We start from the raw sequence: 16,060 nt of genomic DNA on the forward strand, positions 1-16,060 counted from the left end.
GATGTAGCCAAAAGAAACCAGATTAATCCCGAGAACGAGGATGATGGGGTAGAAGTTGAGCTGGAACAAGAGCCAACAACAGTAATTGAAACTCCTATAACTCAAGTGAGGAGATCTACAAGAACGCCGAAAGCACCACAAAGGTATTCTCCTTCGTTGAATTATCTGTTGTTAACTGATGCTGGAGAGCCAGAATATTTTGGTGAAGCAATGCAGGGGAATGACTCTATCAAGTGGGAGCTAGCAATTAAAGGCGAGATGACGTCCCTTCAGAATAATGGAACATGATCTCTGACCAAGTTACCAGAAGGAAAGAAAGCTCTACAGAACAGATGGGTCTATAGACTGAAGGAAGAATCTGATGGCAGTAGAAGGTACAAGGCAAGACTTGTAGTGAAAGGGTTTCAGCAGAAGCAAAGAATTGACTTCACAGAGATTTTTTCTCCAGTTGTCAAAATGACCACTATAAGAGTTATCCTGAGTATTGTAGCTGCAGAGAATCTTCACTTGGAGCAGTTAGATGTTAAAACTGCATTCCTACATGGTGATTTGGAAGAAGAGATTTATATGATACAACCTGAAAGTTTTGAAGTTCCAGGCACGAAGAATCTTGTATGCAAGCTTCACAAAAGCTTGTACGGTCTGAAACAGGCACCGAGACAGTGGTACAAGAAGTTTAATGAGTTTATGAGAAACTCAGGTTTTAATAGATGTGACATAGATCATTGTTGCTATGTTAAGAAATTTGCTGACAGTTATATTATTCTTGCTTTGTACGTTGATGACATGTTGATAGCAGGATCAAATATGACTGAAATTAACAGGTTGAAGCAACAGATATCAGAAAACTTTGAGATGAAGGATCTTGGTCCAGCCAAACAAATCCTTGGTATGAGGATTTCCAGAAATAGATCAGAAGGTGTCCTGAAGTTGTCCCAAGAGAAATATGTTGAAAAATTATTGGACAGATTCAATGTTGGAGATGCCAATACCAGAAGCACCCCTTTGGAAAATCACTTAAAGTTTTCAAAGAAGCAGTCCCCACAAACAGATGAAGAAGAAAGTTACATGTCAACAGTTCCTTATGCATCTGCAGTAGGGAGCTTGATGTATGCAATGGTTTGTGCAAGACCTGATATAGCACATGCAGTGGGAGTTGTCAGCAGATTCATGTCAAATCCTGGGAAGGAGCATTGGGAAGGTGTAAAGTGGATACTGAGATATCTGAATGGTTCTTCAAGAATGTGTCTATGCTTTAGAAGAAATGATCTCACTTTACAGGGGTTTTCTGATGCAGATCTAGGAGGAGACTCAGATGGTGGAAAAAGCACCACAGGTTATATTTTCACCTTAGGAGGAACTGCTGTGAGTTGGAAGTCTAAACTTCAAAATAGAGTTGCTCTCTCAACCACTGAATCAGAATATGTTGTCATTTCAGAAGCAGCCAAGGAGATGATATGGCTGAAGAATTTTCTCAAAGAATTGGGAAAAGAACAAGATGTTCCTCCATTGTTTAGTGACAGTCAAAGTGCTATTTGCCTTGCAAAAAATCCTGTCTTTCACTCCAGATGCAAGCACATACAGATGAAGTATCATTTCATCAGAGAACTTATCAATGATGAAGAATTATCTCTGTTGAAGATCTTAGGATCAGAGAATCCAGCTGATATGTTGACCAAGACTGTTACAGCTGATAAGCTGAGGCTTTGCATTGCCTTAGCTGGCCTTCGAGGATAATTGAAGACGAAGGCGCTACACTAGGTGGAGAGCAGATTAGCTTATTGGTTACAAGAAGTTACTACAATTAGACTCCAAGTGGGAGAATTGTTATGTTATGTAGTCTATTTGTAGTCCCACATCGCTTATGTAGTCTATTTGTAAGTCCCACATCGCTTAGAATAAGGAGGAGGTTGACTTACTCCTACTATATATAAGCACCTCATTGTAAGCATTACACACATTGTGTTCCGAACCACGTTAAAAACTCTTGTGTTATATTTCTTTCTCTCTTCTCTCTTTTCTTTTATTGCTCCCAACAGGGGCTAACCCTATTAATTTAACTACATGGGAGCAAAAAGTTGAAAAAAGACTATCTTCATTGAAGCATAAAACATACATGTTCTTTGGGGAAAATGTATGCCTTATAAGAAGTGTATTGAGTCATCTATACTACTTTTCTTTCTATTGTTTTTTTTTCAAAAAGCCAAAGAGTGTTGGTAATTTATGCAATAAGATCCAAAATGATTTTCTTCAGGGAAGAGGGAATGAAGCAAATAAAATTTTTTAGGTGAAGTGAGATAATGTATGTAGAACAAAGGAAGAAGGGGGACTAGGCATAAAGAATGTGGAAGTATTCAATAGGGTTGTGAGAAGTAGTGAAATAGCACAAGAAAGGGGGAGGATTTGAATTGTGCCATTGAACATTTCGGTTTTCCAAACGATTATTAGTTTTAAACACTTTTTTCGCAATCGTTTGGTGCAGCGGATAAGCAAGCGGAATAATAAACAATAGAGACAAGACTTTTTATCCTGGTTCACCCCTAAACGTTAGGGTTACATCTAGTCCTTAGCATTACCAAGATTTCACTACTCAAGTATCAAGGACTTCTCCTACAAGTATTCTCAGGACTTCTCCTATAAAAACTTTTTCAAGATAGTTTTTTTCTACAAGAATTTCTTCCTACAAGAGAGATAGTAGAAAATTTCTGAGCATTGGAGCTATAAAGTATGGGGGTATGAGATTTGACTCTAAAGATCTACTTTACGTTCTGATTCTTGAGAGATTTAGATAAAATGATTTGACTCTTAGAAATAGTTCTATCTATTTTAAGCATGCGATAATGATAAGCCTTTTTTTGTTTGATCTAGAAAAGCTACATAAAATGTCTTCAGATCTTGCTCTTTATACTCCAGGATCTTCTGTGAGAAAGATAATAGTCGTTGGAACTAGTCCTTCACAAAGATTCTAGCTGTTGGATCCAACAGTTCTTTTGTCAGATGCATTAAATGCAAGGCAATGTTTGATGAAGATCTTTTACCAAGAAGATGTAGTCTTTTAGGTGGTAGGTAGCATTGGTCTTTTCTTCCATCCGTTGATGTGAAGATATGACAACTTGATAGTGACAACGTTGTACTATAGCTTTGGTCATTGTGCCTTGTCAGGTCACGTGATCTTCTCTTAAGACTTCTTCACCAAGCTTGTCTGAGATATTTTCTAATTTGAAGATGGTGCTTATTCATCAGACACTACATCTTTCTTCATTAGATAGACTTCTTCTTACAGACGATCTTTTTACTTTCTTTCCATTGGGCAGAAGGAATTAAACGATATGAGTTCACCAATCAAATAGAGCTTCTTCTCAGGAATTTAATTGTCCTATATATGTATTGCTTGCCTCGAATAGAACAATGTAGACATGGACGATTAGTCATACTGTTCTTGTTCTCTTGGTCAATGTGCTTTGTGGAGCATCACAATATTCTTTTGCACTTGACTTTCTCTTCAAGAATGTCAGAGATATTTTTGTTAAGTTTAAACAAATCATATCGTTTAAAATCTAATTTTGATCAATAACAATTTTTATATATAGAAGCACTTTTATGAAAACTAAGCTTCTCAATTAATTTGAATTTCAGGAATTATTCAATTTTGAATAAAGTACTTCAACGTCAAACTATCCTAAAAAGAAAGATTCAGAATTCGCAAGACTGTCTGGCACACATGTGACACAAGTTAAAGCCACATTCGCTCCTGGTCGTTCAACGCCAGCTCATCATTCAGAAAGTTGAAGACAAATTTCAAGGCGCTAAAGATAAAGTCATAATGCAACCAATTGCTAAGGATTCGAATGAGATCACGTGAAGACTATCTCTTTCCTTAAATCACGCTGATCAAAAAGGAAAAAGGACTACATGTCAACATCAAATTTCTCAATTGTCTCATTTCTGAAAAGTAGCCAAAGTCTATTATCACCTACTAGCTGACAAACATCACCTTTTTACCTAAAGAATAGACTTAAACAGCAGCATGCATTTAATGTATCTAACAACCGAAGCCATTTGAATCAGCGACCATATCTTATCACACAATGGCTAGAACAACGACTGAATTTGTCTCACAATGGCTACAACAATTGCAAGCAAGTATTTAAGGCAGATCTGAAGAAATAAGAGCATAAGAGTCAAACGACAAAAAGAACAAGAACATCAAAGCATTCATTTCTTCATTCTTCTAAGCATTCAAAGCTTTTCAAGCTCAAAGCAGAAATTATTTAAGTGTCTAATACTTAACCACCAAATCTTCTGAAAGAGAGATAGAACCTAGAACTTTAAAGAGTCGAATCTCTTCATTTAATTCTCTCTAGATTCAGAACTCTTGAGTAATCCAAAATCAAATCTGAACCAAAACGCTTAGAGTTTCAGTGCCATAAATTTTCTATCATCACTCTTGTAAGAAGAGAATCTTTGTGGAACCAAATGATCTTTGTAAAGATTGTAGGAGAAGTCCTGGACAGTACTTGTAGGAGAAGTCATGTAGAATACTTGTAGGAGAAGTGGAGAATACTTGTATTTGAGAAGTCCTTGATACTTGCTAGTGAAAATATTAGTGGTGGCCAAGTACTAGACGTAGCTCATCGTTCAGGGGTGAACCGGTATAAATCTGTGTGTGTTGATCGTCTGATAACTCTGCTTATATTTCTGCTGCACTAAACGTTTACCAAAAGCTTTCAAAAACATATATTCTTTTCGAAAAACTTTTTATTTAAAGAACACAATTCAACCCCCCCCCCCTCTTCTTGTGTTATTTACTTACATCTCGATTTCAGAATATAAGATGACGCTCATTCTTTGGACAACACTTTCATCTATCAGTTTGAGATAGACGATGAATGCATTCAGTTAGTGCAGTCTTCTCTTGGGCAGACGGTCTAGTAGAATTGACTATCTTGTGCCGACTGTCTTGTAGTTTTGACCATTTTGCTCTTGTGTAGACTGTCTTGTAGCTTTGTCTTGCATTTATCATCAGACAGTAGAGGGTATGGGCCATAAATTTCCTGAAATACAATCATATGAAATTTTTACCGTTACGCGGTTACGCCTATATCCTTGAAATTGTTATCATTCAAAATATGATAAGCTTTGACCATTCCTCTCTTGTGTAGACTGTCTTGTAGCTTTGTCTTGCATTATCATCAGACAGTAGAGGGTTTGGACCATATATGATATTTCATGAAATACAATCATATGAATTTTTAACTGTTACACCGATATCCTGGAAATTTTTATCATTCAAAATATGATAAACGATATGAATAACGTTTGAACTTAACAGGTTGTGTTGGTAAAATCGAGATGGAGGTTGTTGAGGGAACATAATATTTTTTGGTGCAAAGTTTTTTTCTCTATATATGGAGATTTTAGTAGGGTTTGGGATGATGATAGGGAAATTGCAGGATCTTTGTGGTGGAGGGCCCTTTGGAAGGTATGGGGGGGGGGGTGATCGGATAAGAATGATTTATATAGACTTTTGCATTGCATTTGCATATCATTGTAGCGTCATTTACGCAGTTTGTTTTATATTTTATTTTATTATTGAATGAATTTTCTACTAGTTACCATTTGACATTGGGATTGGTGAAGAAGTAAAAAAAGAGAGCTTTAAGGGGTAAAACAGTCATAGGAAAACACTAGAAGCAACTTGAAGCAAGTGAGAATAAGAAGAGGCACAAGGATGAAGGCTTGAACGATGAAGAGAAGACTAGGCGAGGCATACATGGCCAACGATGGGCGATCTATCGCTAGGTAGATAGCTAGGATAGGGTGGTCTGACCCTTGCATAAGCTAAGGCTGCCCCACAAGCATTAGACTTAGGATGTTTATCTTGTAGAGACTCTTAGGCCGTAGATTTGTGAGGCCCAAGAGTCCAATTAGATTATGGTTCGGACCGTTCCCATTATAAAAAGAAGGTCATTTATCGTAAAAAGAGAACTTTTTCTCATTTATGACATAACAACTTTATTCTCTTTGGCCTATATTCTTTGCTAGGGTTTCCTTTTTAGGGTCGTCTTATGCTAGGCAAGAACAATTAGAACGTATACGACCGAGTTAGATGGTACACCCATTTTGTTGAATTCCACTGAAGTGATCAATTTTTTTGTTAATGAATTTTCCAAAGTCATATGAGGTGGTTGTCGGGGAAATTAAACTAAGTTATAGGATTTGGACGGACTCATAATTGGAAAAAACAAAGTATGTTTTGGAAGATTTCATTTAAGATACATGTTTGGCTTCCTTTTAACAACTCTCTGTATTTCTGAGTTGCTCTGTTTCTCTCTCCCTCTTCTGTAGTTTTTTTCCTCTTTGTAATTTTGGGATTGAAGAACCCCTTGTTCTTCTATTAATATCAATTTGCCTTACCTAAAAAAAACTAAGACAAAACCTTGATGTAATGTACATAGAGAAGATTTTCTTACTTTCCGAGGCACCAAAAAAGAGAAGATTTTCTTCAATAATGTGTTCAATATTATTGTCATGAACATGCACTACTACAGAAAAGGCCTTTCGTCACGGTTAAAACCGCTCATTCGTCACGGTTTAACCGTGACAATAGAAGGCGTGACAATTGCTCAATTGTCACGGTTAAAGGCGGAACCGTACACGCCTGTTATCACGGTTTGCAAAACGTAACCGTGGCAATAGAGGCCACCTATTGTCACGGTTACCTACTTAACCGTGACAATTGATTAGCCTGTTATCACGGTTTGTAAAGCGTAACCGTGACAATAGGTTCCCTCTATTGCCACGGTTGAGTAAGTAACCATGGCAATAGGTGGCCTCTATTGCGACAATAGGTCATACACCTGGTCTGTGAAATTGCTACAGAATTTTTGATTTTTTTTTTTACCTGGTCTGTGCATAAATTTTAGTACGTTTATATTGAAAAATAAATTGTATAAAATCACCAACATTCACATATTCTAGCCAAATTACTCAAATATTCCAACCTTGAATAAGAAAACAATACATTTACACTAATTTGTCCAAAACAATACTAATTGTTGTTGAGAACATACTCTCACAAGGAATTAAACCAAATAGCCCACACTAGCCATTACAGTACACTGTTTGAACCAAATACTCTAAAAAAACATGGAGTACAGTTCCATACCATAAGTAGCCCATACTCTCACAAGGAATTAAACCAAATAGCCCACACTAGGCAAAATTCTTTAACACATAAGTATAAGCCCACTCTTCTTTAATTTCATTTAGTTGATTCTCATCGTAGAAGCCAAATTGACAATCGGAGAAGTACTGCAAAATGATGGTAAAAGTAACAAAATTTAGAGTCACACTTAAAAATAGGAAAAATTAAGAATTTGGTCAAAGTTCCATACCGCTTGTGGAATTGTAGATTTTTTGTGCGCAATTATCTCCTTTAGAAAGCTTAGTACATAGTACCCGCAATCTATATCAGTGCGACATATGTTAGTAAAACGAAAGATAATGTGAAACTAAAACGGATCTGGTTAAGATATGTGTATGTTCAATTTTCACCTCGAGGAATTTCCAGATGGAAGGATAAGGAAACCAAAGGCACAATACACTTTGACACGTGAATAAGAAAAATTAGTCGGTAAGTGGCTTAGGGATTTGCATATATATGTCGAATATTTATGCGTCAAACATGGCTAGATTGTTAGATCCTGATATCTCTTTGTTGAGTTTTGGTGATAACAAACAGCATTATACTTTGAAGATCTTATAGGAATGCTGAGTACAAAATCAAGTCACACTCTAAAATCTGAGTACCTTCTGAAAGAATCAAGCTCACATGATGAATTCCATTAAGAATAAAAAGAGCTTAAATAATGAAGAGTTTGAGCACATGCTGAAGCATGTCTCAAACTCTAAAGAATAGTACTACCTGCTAATGTTGAAGTTCTCCAAGTTCTGAAGCTCGTTCAGAACCTGATGCTATCAAAAAATGTTAATTCATTAAAATTTCAATCATAATCATCATTTTTCCGTGATGAAGTCCACGTCAAGCTAGAGGATAAATTACTTGCAACTTTATATCTATTGCACAAGGAAATGACATCTCTCACACAAATTTCATACGTACATTATTGGAGCTAAATTGCCTCAACTTTTCATACATGCACCCTGTTAGTGGACTAAATACTCTTGCTTCCAATATGTTTAAAAAAAAAAAAGTAATGCACACTTTTTTCCATCCTTAGGTCTCATCCTTAGGTTGACTTTTCACTACCAAAGGAAAGTCTTTAAAAGCTAGTCATTAGTTTTATTAATAACATGACCAATAGTCATACCATTTTTATATATATCACGGCACAGTCTGCTGAAATTTTATTTCATTTTATTTTTTGAAAATTGAATTTTTATTACTGTTAGTTATGTTTTTTATAGGCTCACTGAACATATATAATCATATTTCTTTTTCGGTTGCTTTAATTTTTCAATTAGTATTGGGATGAATCTTTTAGAATTGTTAATTGTCTTTTTCTTTTTCAGAAATATGTCCAGGTGGGGCAATGTTGACGGGAGTAGGCGTCCTAGTCCGCTACTGATCGGGAGGATCACGAGAGCTGGGACTTCCGAGGGAGAGGCTGGAAACAGTGCGCTGGGAGGGCAGAACGGACCCGGGAGGGGCTCCTGCAAGGGACTCCGATGCTGAAGTAAGTAGGGGAAATGAGTAAAGGGGTGGCTAAGTGAAGAGAATAACATACCTTAGAATGAGTGAGTTGCCCCCCTTATATACAAGTTGGAGAACTAGGGTTGGAGCCATGCAACGTCATGCATGGCTTGTACTGGTGGGACAGGGGCCGTCGGATCCTTCTGCTCCCTCTGCGATTTGCAGTGATCCAACGGCTTAGATTGCCTAGGGGGCCCACCATCCAACCACCCTAGTTCCGTAGGGTGGTTGGCCTAGGTCAACCCCTAGGTGGTGGGGTCCATGCTTCAGAGCAATCGGGGTTCTGTTCTGCTTGAGAGTCAGGGACTGGACATACTGCTCCGGCCGTCCCGTGGGCCCGCTATCGGGTGATCCTGTCCGGTCGTACCCGGGGGCGTGGCCCGCCCGTCCCTGAACAGTCGCCGGTCGTACTCTGGGGCGTGGTCCGCCCGTCCCAGAACAGTAGCCCCCCAGCTCTAGTCCGCCGAAGTGGTGGGCTAGGAGCTTTAGGTTGGGTTCATGTGAACGTCCCTCTGTCATTCAGGTCTGTTACTTCCAGCCCTTACCAGAACAGTAGCCCCCCAGCTCTGCCTCACTGCGTGAGTGAGGTGTGAGCTCCAGGACCTGCTGGACGGTTGCATGAGGAGGACGGTCGGGGCGGTAACCGATCGGCCAACCGGGGGTAGGTGGTAGCCGATCGCGGGGTAACCGATCGGCCTACCCCGTGGATTTGGGACGACGTCTCGGTTTCGCATTCCATACGTTATGCAACAGTAATATGAAGTGACGTTTCGGCAGCGCCATTAATGCTTCTGACAAGAAGTGGCACGCGATACGTCGTTTCATTCCTCGCGCTGACGTGGCGGATGATGATTGGTTGGGAGCTTTCCCGCCTTCCCTAGCGTCATCATTAACAGACGTAGGGTTTGGTGAAGCGTCGCTTCTCATTCCTGATTTCCCTTATAAAAAGGGTAAATGGGGATTCATTTTGCGTTTTCTCCTCAAACTCTCATCTTCTCTTCTTTTGGAGCTCTGTATTCCGACGTCGTCAGGTGTAGCTTTGCAGGCGGTCGTTCCTGATTCACCGGTGGTCGTCCTTTCCAGTTGCTTGGTAAGTTCTTCTCGACCTCTGCTTTTAATTTTTCTTCTCTTTCTCTTAGTCCTGTCCTCTAGGGGTTCTTAGGGTGCGTCCTTTCGGGTGGGAGGGAGCTGTCTCTCCCCCCCCGTGCGGCGGAGGGGCGATCCATGGGCCGGTCCTCCGGCGCTGGGTTTGCTCTCCCTGCCGGGGACAAAGGCGGATCCTATTGGTTTTCCCCTTTGAGTCGTGGTCAATAACTTTGAGATATTGAAACGACGTCTTCCCTTGTGCAGGTTTAGGTATGACAGGGGCCGAAAAGAGGAAGGGGAAAGCGGTCGGCGGTGGCTCCAAGCCGAAAATGAGTAAAAATGCTCTGAAACGGAAAAAGATCGACCGAGAGAAGTGGCCACATTTGGAGGGTGATCGGGCGCATCTGGACGATTGGTGCCGGGAAATACTGGGGATCGAGTCCTGCTACGCTAATGAGGACGAGGGGCACTTCCGGCGACAGTATTATCTGTCCGAGACGCAGATTGGTCCCGGGCATGACGTCTTCGCGCCTGGCAAGAAGGAGAGGCTTCCGCAGACACCCCCCTTCGGCATTTACATGCATATTTATACGATGAAGAAGGTGAAGGTACGAATGCCGCTAACCGACTTCGAGGTGATGGTGCTGCGGCATATGATGGTGGCGCCCTCCCAACTCCACCCGGGGGGTTGGGGTTTTGTGCGCGGTTACGAGACCGCTTGCGCACTTTTCGGGTACGCGCCGTCCCTTCCCCTCTTCTTTCATCTCTTCGCGGTTGCCCATACCCAAGGTCATGGTGGTTTTGGCATGGTGACTCTGAGGACGGTGTTTCCGATCTTCAAAGCCTTCGCCGATTCATATAAAGACTTCAAGGATCAATTCTTTCGGGTGGCGCCGACCTCGCCGCCTCCTTTCTGGTGGTTTGAGCAGGGGCCGACCGGCGGAATGCGGCCGCGGTTCCCACTGTCTTGGAACGTGGCCCATTATAGAGAAAAGGTGACCTCATTCAGTTTTTTGGACGAGGGCGCCTTATCGGAGGACGACTTGAAATTCAAGAAGTTGTTGATGGGCGCTGTCCGTTATGTTATGGAAGGGGACAGGAAGGTCCCGGTTCGTCCCCTTCGATGTTATGACCTGTGTACCTACAGCGTTCGAAGGAACGCTAAGTTGCTGCGTAAGCTATTTATTTGTGATGCCCCTTCCCTTTGCTTTTTCTTATTTCGAGTGCTAATGTTTTCGTCGTTGGGCAGGTGGCATGGAGGACATTGACAGGACCTTGCTGGACGCGCTGCAAGTTGAAGACGGGCAGTCCACAGATGAGGAGGCGGAACAAGAGACTGATGCTGTCCAGGGAGAAGAGGGGCATGCTGAAAACCAACCCCAGCCCGACCCGGAGGATGGGGGTGGGGCCGTAGTTGGGGGGACCTCCGATCCTGTCCAGGAGCAAGGACGGTCGGTTTCTGAGGAAGAGGGTACCCAGGGCCCGGCCTCGAAGAAGCGCCGAGTGGATGACCATCGAGATCATGCTGATGGTGAAGTGCAGGGCTCCGACCCGGAGCGGGCAGTGCCCGTCACCGTGGTACCCCCGCCTGAAAGGCTTTCCATTTGGGGTCCTAGGGCTGGCAACTGCCGGGAGCACCTGGCGCAGATCGACGATCTCGTGCTGACGGAGAACGACCAGAAGTACTTGGGTGATCGGGAGCCTGCCGGACTCCTTAATTACGTTCTCCGTGCCTCGCTCAAGACCGCTTCTGCTGTCAGGTATCTTCAGTTGTCAACCATTCCGGAACTGGAGGAGCTCAGAGAGAAAACCGAGAAGGATGGTCGATTGATATCCTGCATGAACAAGGAGCTGGAAGAGGGGTGCTCTGCCATCGAAGAGCTAAACAAATTGCTGGACAGTCTGAAGCTTGAGAATGAGCAGCTGAAGAAGAAGGTGCAGGACGGCGAGAAGGCTCGTGAAGACCTGGAAGGGCGACTGAAGTCTGCCAAGGGGAAAGCTGAGACCGGCGCGGCCCGTGTGAAGGAGGTAGAGGCTGCCTTGCTGAAAGAGCGAGAACAGGGTGCGGTCAGGATCGCCTCTCTGGAAGCTGACAAGAAAAAGCTGACGGCCACCGTGTCCAAGATTAACAAGGCTTCTTTCAACAATGCGGTGAGCCAGCTGACAGTTGTCAACCCGGGCTTGGAGACCGGTCCGGTCGGGTATCGAAAGGTGGTCTCCGAAGGCCGGATCGGAACTGTGGATTCCAAGGGGAAATTTACTCCAACCTTCCCGGAGGAGAATGCCCCCTGAGGGGGTTGTAATTTCATTTTGTTCTAGTGTCTTTTTCTTTTTCCTTTTGTTAAGTGTTTTGAGCCGTTCTGGGCTAATGTAATCGTCTGTAATGACAACTAATATTAATGAATAAATTGTTCGGTTTGTTTAATTTCTTAAATTGGGTTATTCGTCTTGCCCGGTAGGGCGCTATAATTTTTTCCTTCCGCATGGTCTTAGTTATGATGCCCCGAGGGCTCTGTCGATTTCTTGTGCCCAGTGGGTCTTTCAATTTCGTGCCCGGTGGGTCTTTGAACTTAATGCCCGGGGGGTCTTTTTAAGTCGTTGCCCGGTGGGTCTTTTTGAATTCGGTGCCCGGTGGGTCTTGTAATTTAATGCCCGGTGGGTCTTTTTAATTCGTTGCCCGGTGGGTCTTTTTAATTCGTGGAAAAATGACTTGACAAAATGCTCCTTCTTGATTCATTAAATAATGCAAGTGTGCCGATCGGTTACAAGAGGAGGACTGGAAGCAGTTCCTTGATTCTAGACTTAAGACAATAGAAGAAAAAACAGTAACCGGGTTTTAATCATTCAATGGGCGACTTTAGCTGTAGTAGCGGTTCAAGTTGGTGGCATTCCAAGTGCGGGGAATTTCTTCCCCAGAGAGCTTTTCCAACTTGTAGGCGCCGGTGCCGGTTGCCTCGGTTACTCTGTATGGGCCTTCCCAGTTGGCGGCCAACTTGCCTCGCTCGGTCCCTCGGGCTCCGATGCTGGCGTTGCGGAGGACTAAGTCCCCAAGTAGGAACGTGCGGAGGACGACCTTCTTGTTGTAACGGATGGCGGCATGCTGCTTCGCAACCAGTTCCCTGCAGTTAGCAACGGCTCTCCTTTCGGAGAGAAGGTCTAGGTCTTCATTAATGAGCTGGTCGTTCGTCTCCGGGTCATGGCCCATGGTACGAGCGCTTGGTTCTCCGATCTCCGCCGGGATGACCGCCTCGGTGCCGAAAGTCAGGCGAAACGGGCTTTCCCCCGTCGTGGAGTGCGGAGTTGTGCGATATGCCCACAGGACATGATCGAGCTGCTCGGCCAAATTGCCCTTGGCGGCATCCAGTCGTTTCTTCAGTCCCCTAAGGATTACTCGGTTCGCCACTTCTGCCTGGCCGTTCGTTTGGGGGTGCTCCACGGAGGTGAAGTGGTGCTTGATGTGAAGCCCGCCCACGAGCTCCTTGAATCCTTTGGAGGTAAATTGGGTGCCATTGTCGGTAATCAGGACTCCAGGTACCCCGAACCGGCTGATGATGTTCTTGTAAAAGAAACGTTGTATGCGGGCTGAAGTGATGGTTGCAAGGGGTTCGGCCTCGATCCACTTGGTGAAGTAGTCTACCGCGACCACCAGATGCTTCAGCTGTCCCGGGGCGGTTTCAAAGGGTCCCAGGAGGTCCATTCCCCATTGGTGGAAAGGCCAAGGGGAGACCATGGTCGAGAGTTGCTCGGGAGGGGCTAATCGGTGGTCGGCATGCCTCTGGCACGGGTCACAGAGTTTGACGTGGTCGGCAGCGTCTTTCTCCAGGGTAGGCCAGTAATAGCCGGCCCGGAGGACCTTTCTTGCCAGAGAGCGCCCGCCGGGGTGGTGGCCACAGCTGCCCTCATGGATCTCCGCGAGCACATACTCTGCTCGTTCCTTTGACAAGCACTTGAGGAGAGGGGTGGAAAATCCTCTCTTAAAGAGGTCCCCGTTTACGATGGTATACCAGGAAACGCTTCTAGTCAACTTCTTTGCCTCCAATTTATCGGGTGGAAGCCAGCCCGTTGTTAGGTTCTTAATAATTGGGGCCCTCCAATCGTCGTCCGCGTCAATGCTCAGGGTGTTGACTCCCGCGGAACGGTCGGGTGCTGAGACGTAGGGGAGGGCAAGGGTGCCCTGAATGACTGTCCTGTTCAGGCCGGGTTTACCGGTGCTAGCCAGCTTTGCTAGGGTATCTGCGCGGTCGTTTTGGGCCCTTGGGACATGGCGGAATTCTACCTTACGGAAGGTTGCAGCCAGCCGCTTCAGGTGGGAGAGGTATTGCTCCAGAATTGGGTCCTTGGCCTGTGCTTCCCCATTAGCTTGGGAGACCACCAGCAGGGAGTCACAGCAGACGAGTATGTCCTGCGCCCCCAGGTCTCGCGCCGTCACCAGACCGGCTATGCAAGCTTCATATTCAACCTGGTTGTTGGTGGCTGGGAAGCCAAAGCGCAGCGACTGTTCTACGACCATCCCTGAGTTGCTTTGGAGGACGATCCCTGCACCGCCCCCTTCTTTGTTGATTGAGCCATCCACATGGACGATCCAGGAGATTTCCGCTTGAGGATCTTCATCGTTCGTGAGTTCCACCAGGAAGTCGGCTAGGGCTTGCGCTTTGATCGCACGTCTGGGTTCGTAGTGAATGTCATGCTCGGACAACTCGATCGACCAACCCACCATTCGACCGGCTAGATCTGGCTTATGGAGGACTTGTTTGACTGGTTGATCGGTGCGGACAATGATGCTATGAGACTGGAAGTACCTTCGGAGCCGTCTGGCAGTGGTTAAGAGGGTGAGCGCCACTTTCTCGAGCGTCTGGTATCTGAGCTCAGCTCCCTTGAGTGAGCGGCTGACGAAGTAAACCGGGAGTTGGACTCCCGCCTCCTCTCTTACTAGTACAGAGCTGACCGCCTTGTCCCGAACAGCTAAATATAAATACAGGGGCTCCCCTGGCTTTGGACTTGACAGGATTGGTGGGGAGGTGAGAATCTCTTTCAGCCGGGAGAAAGCCTGTTCAGCTTCTCCCGACCAGGCAAAGTTCGCTCCTTTCTTTAGTAAGGCATAAAGTGGTAGAGCTCTCAGGGCGGCCTTGGGGAGAAATCTCCCGATTGCTGCCATCCGTCCTGCCAATTGCTGGACTTCCTTGACCGTCCTGGGGCTTTTCATTTCCACAATAGCCTGGCACTTCTCGGGGTTTAGTTCAATCCCACGGCTAGTGAGCATATATCCCAAGAACTTCCCGCTCTTGACGCCGAAGGTACATTTTTCTGGGTTGAGGCGCATATTGTGTTTCCTCAACTGTTCGAACACAACTGCCAGATCGGCTGCATGGTCGCCTCCCTTCGGTGTTTTTACTATGATGTCATCAATGTAGACTTCGACGGACTTCCCAATGAGTGCCCCAAAGATTCTGGTCATCATTCGCTGGTAGGTGGCCACCGCATTTTTCAGGCCGAATGGGAGCATAGTGTAGCAGTATGTCCCCCGATCGGTGATAGAGGCGGTCTTCTCTTCATCGTCCCTGTTCATCGGAATCTGATTGTACCCAGAATACGCGTCCATGAGGGACAAGTATTCGTATCCCGAGGAGTTGTCCACCAGAGCATCGATGCTGGGAAGGGGGAAAGGGTCCTTAGGGCAGGCCTTGTTCAGATCCGTGTAGTCCACACACATCCTCCACTTCCCATTGGATTTCTTTACCAGGACCACGTTCGAAAGCCAAGTAGTGTACTTGACTTCGCGAATGATCCCGGCCTTCAGAAGTTCTGTGGTCTGTTCCCTGATCGCTTCTTGCTTCTCCGCGCTCATTTGTCTCTTTTTCTGGGCCACTGGCTTGAATTTCCGGTCCACTGAAAGCTTGTGACTGCAGAATGCTGGGTCGATGCCCGGCATGTCCGAGGACGACCAGGCAAATAAGTGCCCATAACTCTTCAGGAGGGCCTCCAGTCGGTTTGAGAGATCCGGAGGAAGATCTCGTGCCAGTTTGGTGGTCTGGTCGGGGCCGCGACCGACCTGGACAGGTCGGGCTTCCCCATCCGGCTTAAGGCGCTGATCCTCTCTGGATTGGTCCACTCGTGGGTCGATGTCGGTCAAGCATGCTCCTGCTCGGAGGTGGAAGCTTTCAACTCTTTTCCCATGGTCGGGCTCTTACCTCTTGCGATCCTCTCGCGCCAATCTGCAGCTAGAGTTGTAGCATCCCCTGGCCATGGTTAGGTTTCCGC

This window comes from Lotus japonicus, chromosome 4 (genome assembly GCF_012489685.1).
Source record: "Lotus japonicus ecotype B-129 chromosome 4, LjGifu_v1.2".
NCBI lineage: Eukaryota > Viridiplantae > Streptophyta > Magnoliopsida > Fabales > Fabaceae > Lotus > Lotus japonicus.